The sequence below is a fragment of the Jatropha curcas genome, chromosome 2 (genome assembly GCF_041381405.1).
Source record: "Jatropha curcas cultivar XTBG-Jc1 chromosome 2, XTBG_Jcur_1.0, whole genome shotgun sequence".
Taxonomy (NCBI): domain Eukaryota; kingdom Viridiplantae; phylum Streptophyta; class Magnoliopsida; order Malpighiales; family Euphorbiaceae; genus Jatropha; species Jatropha curcas.
The window spans coordinates 6,516,302-6,530,901 of record NC_143152.1 but is presented as its reverse complement, the minus strand read 5'-3'; the positions used below and the strand labels follow the sequence as shown (position 1 = coordinate 6,530,901).

At 29.6% G+C, this 14,600-nt stretch overlaps 1 pseudogene; it reads left to right on the top strand.

Moving 5' to 3' along the window:
- The first annotated feature begins 1,873 nt into the window (after positions 1 to 1,873).
- LOC149498143 (TMV resistance protein N-like) lies at positions 1,874 to 5,570 on the top strand (annotated as a pseudogene).
- The last annotated feature ends 9,030 nt before the right edge of the window (positions 5,571 to 14,600 follow it).

The window sequence follows — 14,600 nt, the reverse complement described above, 5'->3', positions numbered from 1 at the left end:
CTAATTATATATTCATACTCTACACGAAAAATGCAAGGTTCTGCCCCTTGGGAACTCCGGTCACCAGAGCCACCGCTGTCGCCGCCGTCTACGGTGGCCGGAGGTACCTTGGTTCCTGAATCTTGCAATTCTTACGCCAAGACGCAGCAAATTTCATATGGAACTCACTTCTATAGCCAACTACCACAAATTATGTCAATATCTAACAAAATCCCAATTTTTATTCTTAAATCCCTAAGTCCCATTTTGATCAATTCCTGCGATAAATCACCTAATCTATACGAATGATTTCTAAAGGAGTGAAATGGGAGATCATCGTCGGAGTTGCTCGGAGGGAAGGACGGAGACGCGACTGTCTCGATCGCGTTGAGGTCCCAGCTTCGCTGTGACTCTTGTGCTCACCAGAAGCAGAAACGGAGAGAAGGGAAGGAAGGCGGCTGCTGCGGCGAGGAGTCGACGGCGAGGAGACGCGACGCGGGTCTCTGGTTGTCGGAAAAAACGAGAGGAGATGAAGGGCGAGGGTGAGATCGACGCTGGAGCAAGAAGAAGAAAGGAGAGGAAAAGAAAGAAAGAAAGTGGGTCGGTTTCTAGATCATTCCGGTTCGATTCGAACCGGTTTGGTCTGATTCGATTTTTTTTTTTTTTTATAGCTCGATTTGCAGATTTTCTAATCCGATTTGATTTATTTTGACTCTTTTAGTTAGGTTCTAGAATAATTCCTCAATTTACTAAATAGTCATAATAATAATAATAATAATATTAGATTTTTAGAATAATTAATTTATATAGTAATCACACACATATACATATACATTTTTAATAATTTAATAATTAGTGCTCCATATTTACTCTTAAAAAATTTCTAGAGATTCTCCGCTCGGCAAATATTTAATAATATGTTTTGGGCTTGAGCCAAGTCCGTAAACTTGGGCTCATATTAGAATTAAACAGTATTTGCAGTCCGGACAGTCGAAAATTCAGATTTTTGATTTAATAATAATTCAAAAGTTTCGAAAATAAAAATTAAGGGTGTTTCAAGTATACAGCTGGGAAGATAAATTATTTAGTATGACACGTAAAAATTGACTTGTAATATCATTTTCTTCCTAAATTAAAAAAATAATTCTGAAAAAACTATGCTGAAATGATAAAATGCGGTTTTAATATCGCATGAAGAGAATTAATTCTATATGGCTATTCTGATAAGTCATACACACAGTAACACTTGATTGAAAAATTTTTAATGGTTCAGATGAATTATAAAAATTTTCTATTTAGATATCAAAATAGAAAATTAAAAAATTTAGACACCAAATCTATAATTGACTCTTAATGAAATTTATGAATTTTTATTTTTATTGAATAATGTAATTTTCTTTTGGGTCTGTTTGTTTGTTGGCTGATTTGATAACGTTTAGTTGTAGGTGTTTGAGTAATTTTTCATAAAATACTAAAAGCTAAATGAACATGGGTTAATTTTTTATAAAATCCTATATTAACTTCTAAAAGCTAATTCAAATATCATATTACCAAATATTATAAAAAATAGAGCTACTTAAAACAATGATGTCCAACACAATTTATTTTATTGGTTAGGTTTGGCATGAATGCAAGTATAATTTATAACAATGGTTTAAAAAAGCCTTTCATGTCATTCTTATTGGCACTTTGTGGGTGGGTTTGGCTATGTACTAAGCCAATATAATAAAAACACATAGGACAAATATGGGCATTGTTGACCTTTCAATGGGGAAAAAAAAAGTTGATAAAAGAGTCGTAAATGGTAAAAAAAATTTCCAATAATAATTGTCGATACTCCGTGTAGGAATATTAAATAGATTTTGATTACACACCAAGCAAGTAGTTGTTTAGTATGGCTTCTTCCTCCTCTGTCCATCCACCACTGAAGCATGATGTATTTCTTAGTTTTAGCGGTTTGGGCACTCGGAATAATTTTACTAGCCATCTTTATGCAGCTCTTCGCCGACAAGGAATTATAACTTTCATAGACAATAGACTTGATAAAGGAGAAGAGATCGAGCCAATAATTCTCAAAGCAATTGAAGATTCATATATTTCAGTGATTATATTCTCTGAAAACTTTGCCACTTCGCCATGGTGTTCGGATGAACTTGTGAAAATCCTTGAATGCAAGAAGAAATGGGGGCAAAAGATACTGCCTGTTTTCTACCATGTGGATCCAGCAGATGTAGAAACCCAAACTGAAAGTTTTGGAGAAGCATTTGCTGGACATCAAAAGAACTTCAGAAGTGATATATCCAAGGTGGAGAAATGGAGTGAAGAAGCGGCCTATCTACCTGGTTTGGTTTGTACAAACACATGGTAAGCCATCCTAACTCAAATTTTACGTATACCCTACAAGAATATATAAACATAGAGAAGCAAATTTACTTAATAGCTTATTTATTATTCAGAAATTTACTTATTTGCACTATATTTTTTATGATGCCAGGCTTGAATCTGCTATCATTGAAGAAATCATCAAAGACATCTTGAAAATGCTAAGGCATTTTGAATCCTCGAATAACTCTGAGGATTTAGTTGGTGTAGAATCGAAACTTCAAGTAATTAATTCATTATTATGTACAGGTTTGGATGATATTCTTATTATTGGAATATGGGGGATGGCTGGTATAGGTAAAACAACTATAGCTAGAGCCATATTTGAGAAATTCTCTTATGGCTTCGAAGGCAATTGCTTCCTCGAAAATGTAGGGGGAAAATAAGAAAAATATGGTCTATCTCAGCTAAAGCGGGAGCTTCTAGAGGGAATATTGGATGAAGGATATATCACACAAAGAATGAATCAACTTAGAGACAAAAAGGTCCTTATTGTTCTTGATGATGTAGATAATTTTGATCGAGTAGAATTTTTAGTTGGACAGCATGATTGGTTTGGTGTAGGAAGTGGGATCATAATAGTAAGTAGAGATAATCAAGTGTTTCAAGATAAGGTAGATAAAGTCTATGTTGTTGAAGCACTATGTGACCAAGAATCACTTAATCTTTTCAGTTTATCTGCCTTTAAAAATAGATATCCCCAAGAGGGTTATTTGGACTTGTCAAGGAGAGTAATGAATTATGCTAAAGGAGTTCCATTGGCTCTTAAAGTTTTGGGTTTATTTTTGTACAATAAGAGTAAACAAGAATGGAAAAGTACATTAAATAAGCTTGAGAAATGCCTAATCTGCAAATTCAGAAGGTGTTAAAAGTAAGTTACGATGGACTTGATTTTCATGATCAAAAAATATTTCTTCACATAGCATGTTTCTTTAAGGAGAGCCTCTGTTTAAAGTTATACACCTACTAGATGCTTGCCGTTTCTCTACTTTGATTGGCTTAAAAGTGCTTGCCAATAAGTGCTTAATTGTCTTGTCTGACAAAATAGAAATGCATAATTTACTACAAGAAATTGGTCGGGAAATTGTTCGCCAAGAATGTGTTAAAGAGCCTGGAAAACGGAGTAGGTTATGGAATCATGAAGATATTTACCGTGTCTTGATGAAAAATACAGTAAGCAAGCAAATATTTCGATTTTTATATTACATTGAGGTTCAAGATACCATTTTAATGTTTAAATATTTTAGTTAATTAAGCATATATATACATTTTTTATTTTTTGGGTACGGAATCAATCGAAGGCATATTTCTGGACATGCAACATTAAATATAAAAAGCTTACCTCCTACAATTTTTGCCAATATGAATAGAATTAAATTGCTCAAATTCTGGAATTCTGGCAATGAATATCATCCGTTCCTGAATGAAACCCTTGAATTTCTTCCTGATGATTTGCACCTCCCAGAAGGTCTTGAATTTCTTCCTGATGAGCTAAGGTATATGGAATGGCATTTCTATCCTTTAAAATCATTGCCATCAAATTTCCATCCTGAGATGCTTGTTGAGCATAACTTGTATGGTAGTCATTTGAAATAACTTTGGAATGGAGTACAGGTAAGCTTTTAATTCTTTTCCTTTTTACATATATCATAGCATTTTAGACATATAATAATCCATTAAAGAATATTAATTGAGTTGCTCTTTTTTAATGATAGGATCTTCAAATTTAAAAGTGATTATACTAAGTCACTGCAAGCACTTGATCAAGATGCTCAACTTCTCCAAGGCTCAAAAGCTCGAGATCATAGATTGTTGGGATTGTGTAAGTTTAAAAGAGGTTTCTCCATCCATTAGTCTTCTCAACAACCTTTATAGATTGGATTTGGGACACTGTGTGAAAATTAGAAATCTACCAAATGTCCAAGATCACTTCAATTTCTCGCCCTTAACAGTAGTTCAAAAATCAACAACTTTCCTCAAGTTCCAAATACTATAGAAATTTTGTGCTTGCAAGGAACTTCCATAGAAGAAATACCCACATCAATTGGGTTGCTCTCGAGACTTAAGAAACTGTATTAAAAAAAAACGTTCCAAATGTTGTTTTCCAATTAAATCATTTCCAATTTCTTGGCATTTATGCCCCTTCTGTTAATCGTTTGGAACTTATGACTAATCTTAGTTGCTTATCTATCTCACGCATTTTAACTTTGAGAGGTAATGATTTTGAGAGCTTACCTTCAAGCATCAATTTACTTTCTCATCTCTGTCACTCAATATAAGTTCTTGTAGAAGGCTTCAATGTCTGCCAGAACTTCCATCGTCCTTGTGAAGTCTGATTGCAAGCTCTTGCGCGTCACTGGCAGCAGTCACAGATTCAGTGATGACATCGAGAAATCGATTAACATTTTTGGATTTTACGGATTCCAGAAGTTTGAATCAAAGTGAATGCAACGTCGTTTTAGCACAATCACAGCAAAAAATATGGCGTCTTGCACCTATAACATTGGAACTCCACCAGGTAATCTCTCTATGACAATCACAGCAAAAATTTGGCTGTCTTGCACCTATCACAATGTCATTTCCAATACATTTTTTTTTTTTTTTTTTGCTTTTATATTTTATTTATATCCTTGTATATATATCAGTGTCAATATAAGCATTATCTACATCAAAGTATTTTTGTTTATCAATATTTCCAACTCTATTTCTCTCATTTATTTTTTATTCTATGGTGCTAGAAAGTTTATGCAAAGAGGACATTTTTACTCGTTTTACATGGAAACGAAATTTCAGAATGGGTTGGACATCAAAGCACAGGTTATTCTGTTACAATTCCATTGCCTTCAAATTGGAGTAGGAATTTTTCGGGTGTGGCATTGTGGGCTGTTTATGAATTTGACGGTAGAAACGGAGACTATGCTCTGACTATGATAATAAATCTGACTCTGGTGAAAGCTACCATATGTCTGCAAGTTTATAAAAAGCCAAGAAAAAATACAGTGGCAGAACATGTTTTTTTATACTATGATACAAAATTTCATCCTAAAATTGAGGATGTAATAGAGAACATTAGTTGTTCTAAGGAGGTATTATTTGAATTTTCCGTTCAAAATCATCATGGTGAGTCTTTACCTTCTAACAAGGTTAAAAAGTATGGGATTCAACTGTTATCAAAAATAGGAAGGAAGAGGAATCCAAGTCTAATTTGAGATTAAATGTCCTCAAATTCTTTGGTAAGTGCTTTGTTGACTCGTAAACTTTTAGCATACTTTTAGGTTACATGGTCTTTGTATCTTTTTCTTTTCTTTTCTTTTTTCCTCTATTTTTCAGATGTGAAATAAATGTTAATTAGGGCTCCGTTTGTTTCTGTAAAATATACTCCGACTATGCTCTGACTATGACAATGGAATGCCATTTCAAATCTAACTCTAGTGAAAGCTACTGCAAGTCTACAAGTTTCTACTATAAAAGCCAAGAAAAAATATAGTAGCAGAACACGTTTTTTTATACTATGATACAAAATTTCTACCTAAAATTGAGGATGTAATAGATAACATTAGTTGTTATAAGGAGGTATTATTTGAATTTTCCGTTCAAAATCGTCATGGTGAGTCTTTACCTTCTAACAAGGTTAACAAGTGTGGAATTCAACTATTATCAAAAATATGAAGGAAGAGGAATCCAAGCCTAATTTGAGATTAAATGTCCTCAAATTCTTTTATAAGTGCTTTGTTGACTCATAAACTTTTAGCATACTTTTTAGTTACATGGTCTTTGTATCTTTTTTTTCTTTTCTTTTCTTTTTTCCCCTATTTTTCAGATGTGAAATGGAATGTTAATTAGGGCTCCATTTGTTTCCGTAAAATATGCTCTTACTATACTCTGACTATAACAATGGAATGCCATTTCAAACCTGACTCTGGTGAAAGCTACTGCACGTCTGCAAGTTTCCGCTATAAGAAAGCCAAGAAAAAATACAGTGGCAGAACATGTTTTTTTATGCTATGATACAAAATTTGGTCCTAAAATTGAGGATGTAATAGATAACATTAGTTGTTATAAGGAGGGAAATTATTTGAATTTTCCGTTCAAAATGGTCATGGTGAGTCTTTACCTTCTAACAAGGTTAAAAAGTGTGGGATTCAAGTATTATCAAAAAGAGGAAGGAAGAGGAATTCAAGCCTAATTTGAGATTAAATGTCCTCAAATTCTTTTATAAGTGCTTTGTTGACTCATAAACTTTTAGCATACTTTTTATTTACATGGTCTTTGTATCTTTTTTTCTTTTCTTTTCTTTTTTCCCCTATTTTTCAGATGTGAAATGGAATGTTAATTAGGGCTCCGTTTGTTTCTGTAAAATATGCTCGGACTATGACAATGGAATGCCATTTCAAATCTGACTCTGGTGAAAGCCACTGCATGTCTGCAAGTTTCTGCTATTAAAGCCAAGAAAAAATACAGTGGCAGAACATGGTTTTTTATACTATGATACAAAATTTCGTCCTAAACGTGAGGATGTAATAGATAACATTAGTTGTTATAAGGAAGTATTATTTGAATTTTCCGTTCAAAATGGTCATGGTGAGTCTTTACCTTCTAACAAGGTTAAAAAGTGTGGGATTCAACTATTATCAAAAATAGGAAGGAAGAGGAATCCAAGCCTAATTAATTTGAAATTAAATGTCCACAAATTCTTTTATAAGTGCTTCGTTGACTCATAAACTTTTAGCATACTTTTTCGTTACATGGTCTTTGTATCTTTTTTTCTTTTCTTTTCTTTTCTTTTTTCCCCTATTTTTCATATGTGAAATGGAATGTTAATTATGGCTCCATTTGTTTCCGCAAAATAACTTGCAAAAAAATAATTTACTGAAAAAAGTATTTTCCAAATGGCTTATTTTCCGTTGTTTGGTTGTAGTATTGAAAATTAGTTAAAAATTTTAAAGTCTTTATCTCATAAGACCATAAAAATATTAATAATAATAAAAATTTTATAATTTAAAAATTTTATTTTTAAATATGAAAAGAATGCCAAAAAAAGATATAAATTATGAAAGCTTCTAGTGGCCCATGGTTGTGGCCGCTGGTGGTAGTCGGTGGTAAATCGTGACTGGTGGTAATATTTATAATAATTAATAAATTAAAAAAATATGGATTTATAAAGTTTGCCAATGTGTGAAAAATGTCTTACTCTCCTGAAAGTAGGGAGTTGTCTTTCTTCAAAAATGACTTAATTTTCCTTTGACCAGGAAAATATTTTCCATTCACTTATTTTCCTGAGCGCCCCAAACAACAGAAAATTATGAAAAGTATTTTTCTGTAAATTATTTTACGGAAACAAACAGAGCCTACGTGTGTGAAAATTGTAACCATTAAAAAACTTGTAATTGTTAGTGATTATTAAAAAAGGCTTAACTATTAATTTAACTCTGAACTTTTTAAGTACTTACAATTTCACCCTGGATTGATATTTGTACCTAGGCATCCTGAACCTACCGATCTAGTTAAAATTACACCCTAAGCCCATATTTGGTATGATGTAATCAACCATGTAATGCAATGAAAATTACATTATATGATTAATTATATTGTTTGATTAGACTTTTTTTTAACAAACGTAATTGAGATTGCATGTATAATTTTCATTACTTAAATCAAGCACATGCAATATGAATTATAATAAGCCACCCAAATCTTCATTCAAGGCTATTTAACACTACTGCTTCACCACCACAACCACCACCACTACCTTAATCACCTTAACCACTACCACAACCACCGTTGTCGCTCCACCACCGCCGCCGCTCTACCACCGGTACTATCACCACTACTCCACCACCACCACCACCACCTCAAACACGTTACCACTGCCGTAGTTGCCGCTCCATCACCACCTCAACCATCGACCACCACTTTTACCATCGCTACTCCATCATCACCGTCGTCGCTCTAGCACCATCACCATCACCATTGCCCCAACACTACCAACACCATCACTATTACTCTAATACCACCACCGCTCCATCACCACCTCAACCACCACCACCACCATAGGATTGTGCATGGTTCCTAGGGAATTTGAACTGAATCATGAAACCAATACAAACCGAACCGAAATCGAAAAAGAGCCATTTTTAAGATCTAGAATCAGAACCAGAACCAACAAATTTATGTCTCGGTTCAAATTATGGTTCTTACTAAGAACTTATCCAGAATCGAACTGAAACTGCATCAGATTCGGGCTAAACCAAAGAATCAATTAATAAATATATAATTTTAATTTTTGGATATATTATTTAATTGAAAACTTTTAGAAAATTTGTTATTAATGTTTATTATATTTAAATTAAAAATTGTATTACTATTTACTAATAAATATTAAGATGGTGTGAGACTCTAAGTATAATTGATTGAAGTACACTTTATTAGTTATTAATTAATAATGAATTTGATATTTAGGAAGGAAACTTAAATTTAACTCAACTTATATATATATATATATAGTTATGTAGATTTATTATATATATAAAATTATAAGCAATTAATCTTATAAATGTATTAGTATTCTAATAGTATTTTAATTATAGCTTTTTAGTCATAGTTTTAGTTTGTATTATTATCATAATTAATTCCAACTATTTCTAAAATTAATAATATTTTAATTATATTTTCAATATCATTTTTAATGGGAGAATTAGAACTGGAACCATAATCGAAGAACCAAAACCAAAAAACAAAGAACCGAACCAAAACTAAACAAAATTATAGTTTGATTCTGGTTCTGGTTTTTACTTCATTTGGTTCTAGTTATGGTTCCAAATTTAATAAGAACCAAACAATGTTTTGGTTCCAGTTCTTGTCGAGAACCAAACCAGAATTGGAACCGCACAAACCTAACCACCACTACCACCACTATCGCTCCATCACCACCTCAACCACTACTACCACCATCATAACCGCTCTACCACCACCACCATCGCTCCATCACCATCACCGCTCTACCATCACCACCTCCAACAATTGATTGGTGGTAGTGGTGTGATTGGTGATGATGGTGGAGTGGTGGTGGTAGAGTGCTATTTACAAACAAATATAAAAATCGAATTGTAAACCCAGCACTTTATGTGCTAATGGATTGCATTGGGCAAGTTTTATTACCCTTTCTGATAACTTAATGTGATTTTTGGGGCTAAATTTTCACAATAAGACTTAAGAATTGAAGAGGTACATTTTCACTAAAGCCATCAACTTCATACATTTTAATAGTTGAAACTGCTATTAGAAATAAATCTGTTGATTTCTAATTTTTTTATCTCTTGTTGATTTGGATTGATCCACTGATTCAGCGCATAACACAAGGTCCTGATAAAGGTCTTTTTGATGTCTTTACCTCGCAGATTTATATTCTTTCGAGAAAAAATGGCATAGAAGAAGCAGTCATTAATAGGATTATCTAAGGGAAATTACTAAGATTTTTAAATATAAAATAGTCAAATGCCTGTGCTGCAGGAAATGTACAATTTTATTTTTTTTTAAAAAAAATTTAATAGCATTACTTTTTAACAACCATATATTATTTTGAGTAAAAGAATTGAGAATATATATAATTGAATTTAATAAATAATGAATGCAATGAATTTATCATTAATATAATACAATTATTATTTAGTTTATTAATTATTGAAAAGAAATTGAAAAAATCCATCTTTATGGGGTAATTATTGTTGAAAAAAGAAAATAAAAAGTTTTATAATTTAGTTTTTTCAAATTAGAAAATCAAATAAAAAAATTAAAAAAAAAAAACTACGTAGGCAACTGCATTTCTTATTATTATGTCACATCATCAAACGTGATTCAGCTTTTATATATTTATATAGAAGATAAATAGATAAGTAGATAGATTTTACTAATTAGCTACGTCAAATAAATAAAACCAGCAATGCAAATAATAGGATATTTATGGAATAGATGTTTGTAAAGAAAGAAAAGTAAAATCGGAACCTCAAATTAGAAGATATATCTTGATTGGTCGACTATTTAAGATAAGCAATATATATATATTGTGAAATTCAAATCATAGTGATGATGCAAAGTTAGAAGCAGTCTATTATTTGTTGGAGACAGCTATCAATCCCTATATCTAACTAGCAATTATTCAAGGGGGGAAAAAAAAGCCTCCTCTAATTCAAATTAAAAAATCAATATTAATGTCATACAATTTGGTATTGCAAGCAAATACAACCTCCATCCCAAAAAAAATAGTTCATTTTTCTTTTTTGGTTTGTTTCAAAATATAATTCACTTTTATTTTTTGCATTATAGTTAATCTTTAAATTGTCTATTATATCATTTTCAAATTTTATCTTATTTTTAATAACCTTCATTAATTCGTACTAATTATTTCAATATAATAATTACTCATCTATTATTTAAGATGAGCATAATAAAAAAGTTATATGAATAAAATTGTCATTTTAACTATAATAATTGTTATTTCTTAATCTGTGTGAAAATATATAAATTGTTTCTAGTTTTTAGAGGCGGAAAGAGTATTGAAAGAAAACATGATGGAACATGTTGGTAAGCAATTTGCAAGTGACTGTGATGTTCTATACACATTTCTGTGAAATTCATGCTGTAGACCAACAATTATTTTGAATTGAACAAAGTGACAAACTGTCTGTTATTTGTCGGGAGAACTAATTTTAAAGCAAAGAAAGCAACAAAGAAAGAAAGAAGCAATTTCTCCTATACATGCAATGAAAGAAGTAAGAGGCTCAATTCAATTTCACACCAACACATTGGTAATTTGGTAAGTACATATATAGTCTGTCAATAAATTTAGATTCAAAATCTCTCTCTTAATATTCAAAAAAAGAAAATAAGAATCAGAGGCCTATGAATTTTTATCTACTCTTTTAATTTTTCTTTTTCATATTTATCGTCCTTCTCCATCCCCAATTCTATAAATTTTTTTATAGCATGTCAGTAAAATTTATTTTAATAGATATTATTCATTTTAGTAGTTATAAATTATTTTACTAGCGTTCATCAAACATTAGAAGAAATAATATTTCATAATCCACCCTCGCAATCTTTCATCAATAGCGTAAATATTGTAATATAAAAGATTATAAATAATAGGATTAGTGTGCATATGGTTTTTTTTTTTTTTTTTTCATTCTTTTTCATATTATTTAATAAGAAGGTACCCAAATTTTTTTTCTTCTAATTTCCTAGTTAACGAGACAGTCCACAAAAATTAATTTCAAAGTAAACGGTGACTTGGATCAGGAACCAGGATCTTGATCAAGAAACGTTTCCAAAGAGTTTTATTTTTCTTGTCGTTTTTGTGTTTGCAATTTGAAGAAGATGTTTCCATCGACAACATTTGAAGAAGATGTTTCTTCTTCTTGTTTTTTTTTTATTTATTTTTTTTATTTTATTTCAAACTTTCTAAATCTAGTTCTTATCAGTCGTTACACTATTGGTCTAATGTACTTTTCTCCGCTACTTCTAATTTTTAATCATAAAATTCACTAATGTATATATCTTTTGGAGAAAAAAAAAACAAATAAAAAGAGATATTATGATAAGAATGGTAATGAAAACAAACAAATACGTACTATAGAATAGCAGTCACATCTTAAACATTAATCACTAAGTGAATTATAAATGAATGAAATTGTTTGTGAATTACTTGATACTTACTAAAAAAATCAATCAAGTTGATTTTATAATACATTTAATGAATTTAGATTTAAAGCAATTTGAATTATCACGTAGAATTAGATTTATCTTAATTCGATCCATGGGTTTACCCAAATTAAATCAATTAAAATAAATATTTTTAAATAATATTTTCACTTTATTTTTTTTCTTAATGAATGGTTACAAATAATTTTAACAATCATTTACATTTTAATAGTAACTGCTATTAAAATTTATCAAATGACCAATATTAATAAGCTAACAACAATTAGCTACAAACCATCTGTCATCAACAATAGCTATCAGATAACACAGTAGCCAATCAAATGGGCTTATGGAATATGTAAATTTAGGAGTCTTTAAATTATAATATGATTATATAATAACAGAAGAAATGAAAAAACAACAAACACACAGGAAATTTTGATTATAAGATCAAATATGAGTATAATGAAAAATATATAATGAATGGGAGGTTGATTAATAGTTTTAAGAACTTTATTAAAAAGATATTAAATGTAAATACATTGTAAATATACATTTGTGTTAGTTAATTTATACGTTAGTCCAAGCCCAGCTAAAATTGAATAGACATAAAATTTTTTTGACCAAATTCAATCCAATCCAACCTTGTATAAAGCTCAAATTTGAAAATTTTGAATTCAACAATTCTTATTTCAGACTAACACAAGCCATTTTACAATTTGATTAAATACAATTTTCTAATATGAGGAAGATAAATTGGTTGAAAGAACGTTAACACACGTAAAACACGCAGATCGCAAGGTTTAAATCTCAAAATCTCATCGATGTTAAAGGAACAATTTAAAAAAAAAACACGGAAAAAAGAGAAAGTAGGGGGCAATTGCCCCCAAACTTAACATATATACAAATTCCAAATAGACAAAGGAAATGTCTACTTTTTCAACTTTGGTATTGGATGAGAAATTCCTAAGAAATAAGTGGTACTATTTTTACAACTTTTCAACTTCTCTTCTTACTTGGGAAAGTTATCACTAATGGCGTATTTTACTTTCTGAATTTACCACGAACTCTTTAAAGAAGATGTATAAAACCATACAGAATATCATAATAATAACTAACTAGGTAAAGCCCGCGCAGTGCACTGCATTTTTATTTTTTTTTAAATAATAAATTTAGATGATTTATTTTGTCAGTTCTTAAAATAGACTAGTATTAAAAAACGTGCGATGAACGTTGTTACCCGTTAAATATATCCATTAGAATGATTATTTATAATTTAATTTTTTATATATTTTTTATTAATTTTTTACAAAAATAATATAAAATTTTAATTTTTTAATTATAAGTATTACATGTATAAAAAAAAGGTGCAAACCACTCTCATACCTATCTAGTATTTGATGAAAATTTTTAATAATTTTTTTACAATAGATTTTTTTGACAGAATAGAATAGTTACAAAGTTGAAAATAAATAACCATTTGATCCAAGATCTCACTATATATAAAAGTAAATATATATAAATTATTGGTAATCAAATTCAAAATTTTTTTTATAGTATACCACAAAAAAATAAAAAGTTAAAATTAGTATTTCAGCCATTAATAATAATAAAGTGATAAGTTTTCGATAACGCAATAGCAAAGAAACTTTTGATAGTAGAGAGTCTTCAACAAATTATTGATAATAAAAGAGAAAAAGTCATTGATAATAGCGATAGAAAATATAGTTATTTAATAGATTAAATTTTCAATTGAGTTATAATTTAAATATTTGTCGTTTATTATCATAATAATAGATGTAATATTAGCGTCAAAGTATAATAAATTTTTAAACTAAAAATATGCAACAACTTAAAAAAAGAAGCGTTAAATGTTAAAAAAATTACAATCATGATTTAAATAATTTTTTTAAAAATTAATAAATTTATACTAATTGAAAATTGATCAAGAAATTTACTTAGCAGATTAAGGATAAAATAACTAATATATTCAAGAGAATGATAAGGTAAAAAGTAACTAACAATATTAACAAAGCACACAAAAGAAAATATGAGGAAAAGAAAAGAATTTCAATTTACAACTTATAAATTTAATTTTTTTTAGATTTTTAATATAAAATATTTGAGTTCTTTTGCAATAAAATTATAAATATAATTGATTTAATATTGGATTCAATCAAAACTTATACAATAGGATTTTCATTCCTAATTAAGATTTGATAGAATTTTTCGGTTACAATTTCTAATATATATTTGATTTAATATTAATAAAAAATATATAATTTAATTAATTAATTATTATTATTAGGAATCTTATATATTTGATTAGTTTATTACATTTTGTATTACTTTAAATATTATTTAATATTAACTAACATTTTGCATTTATTAATTGTCAAGAGAACACAAATTTCAATAACTAATACAAACTATATTCACAAAAGTCAATGATTTTATTCCTATTTTTTTCAAACAAATGAATTTATTTATTCAAAACTAAATTATCTTTATTTTTTCAACCAATAAAATTAAAATTCTTAATG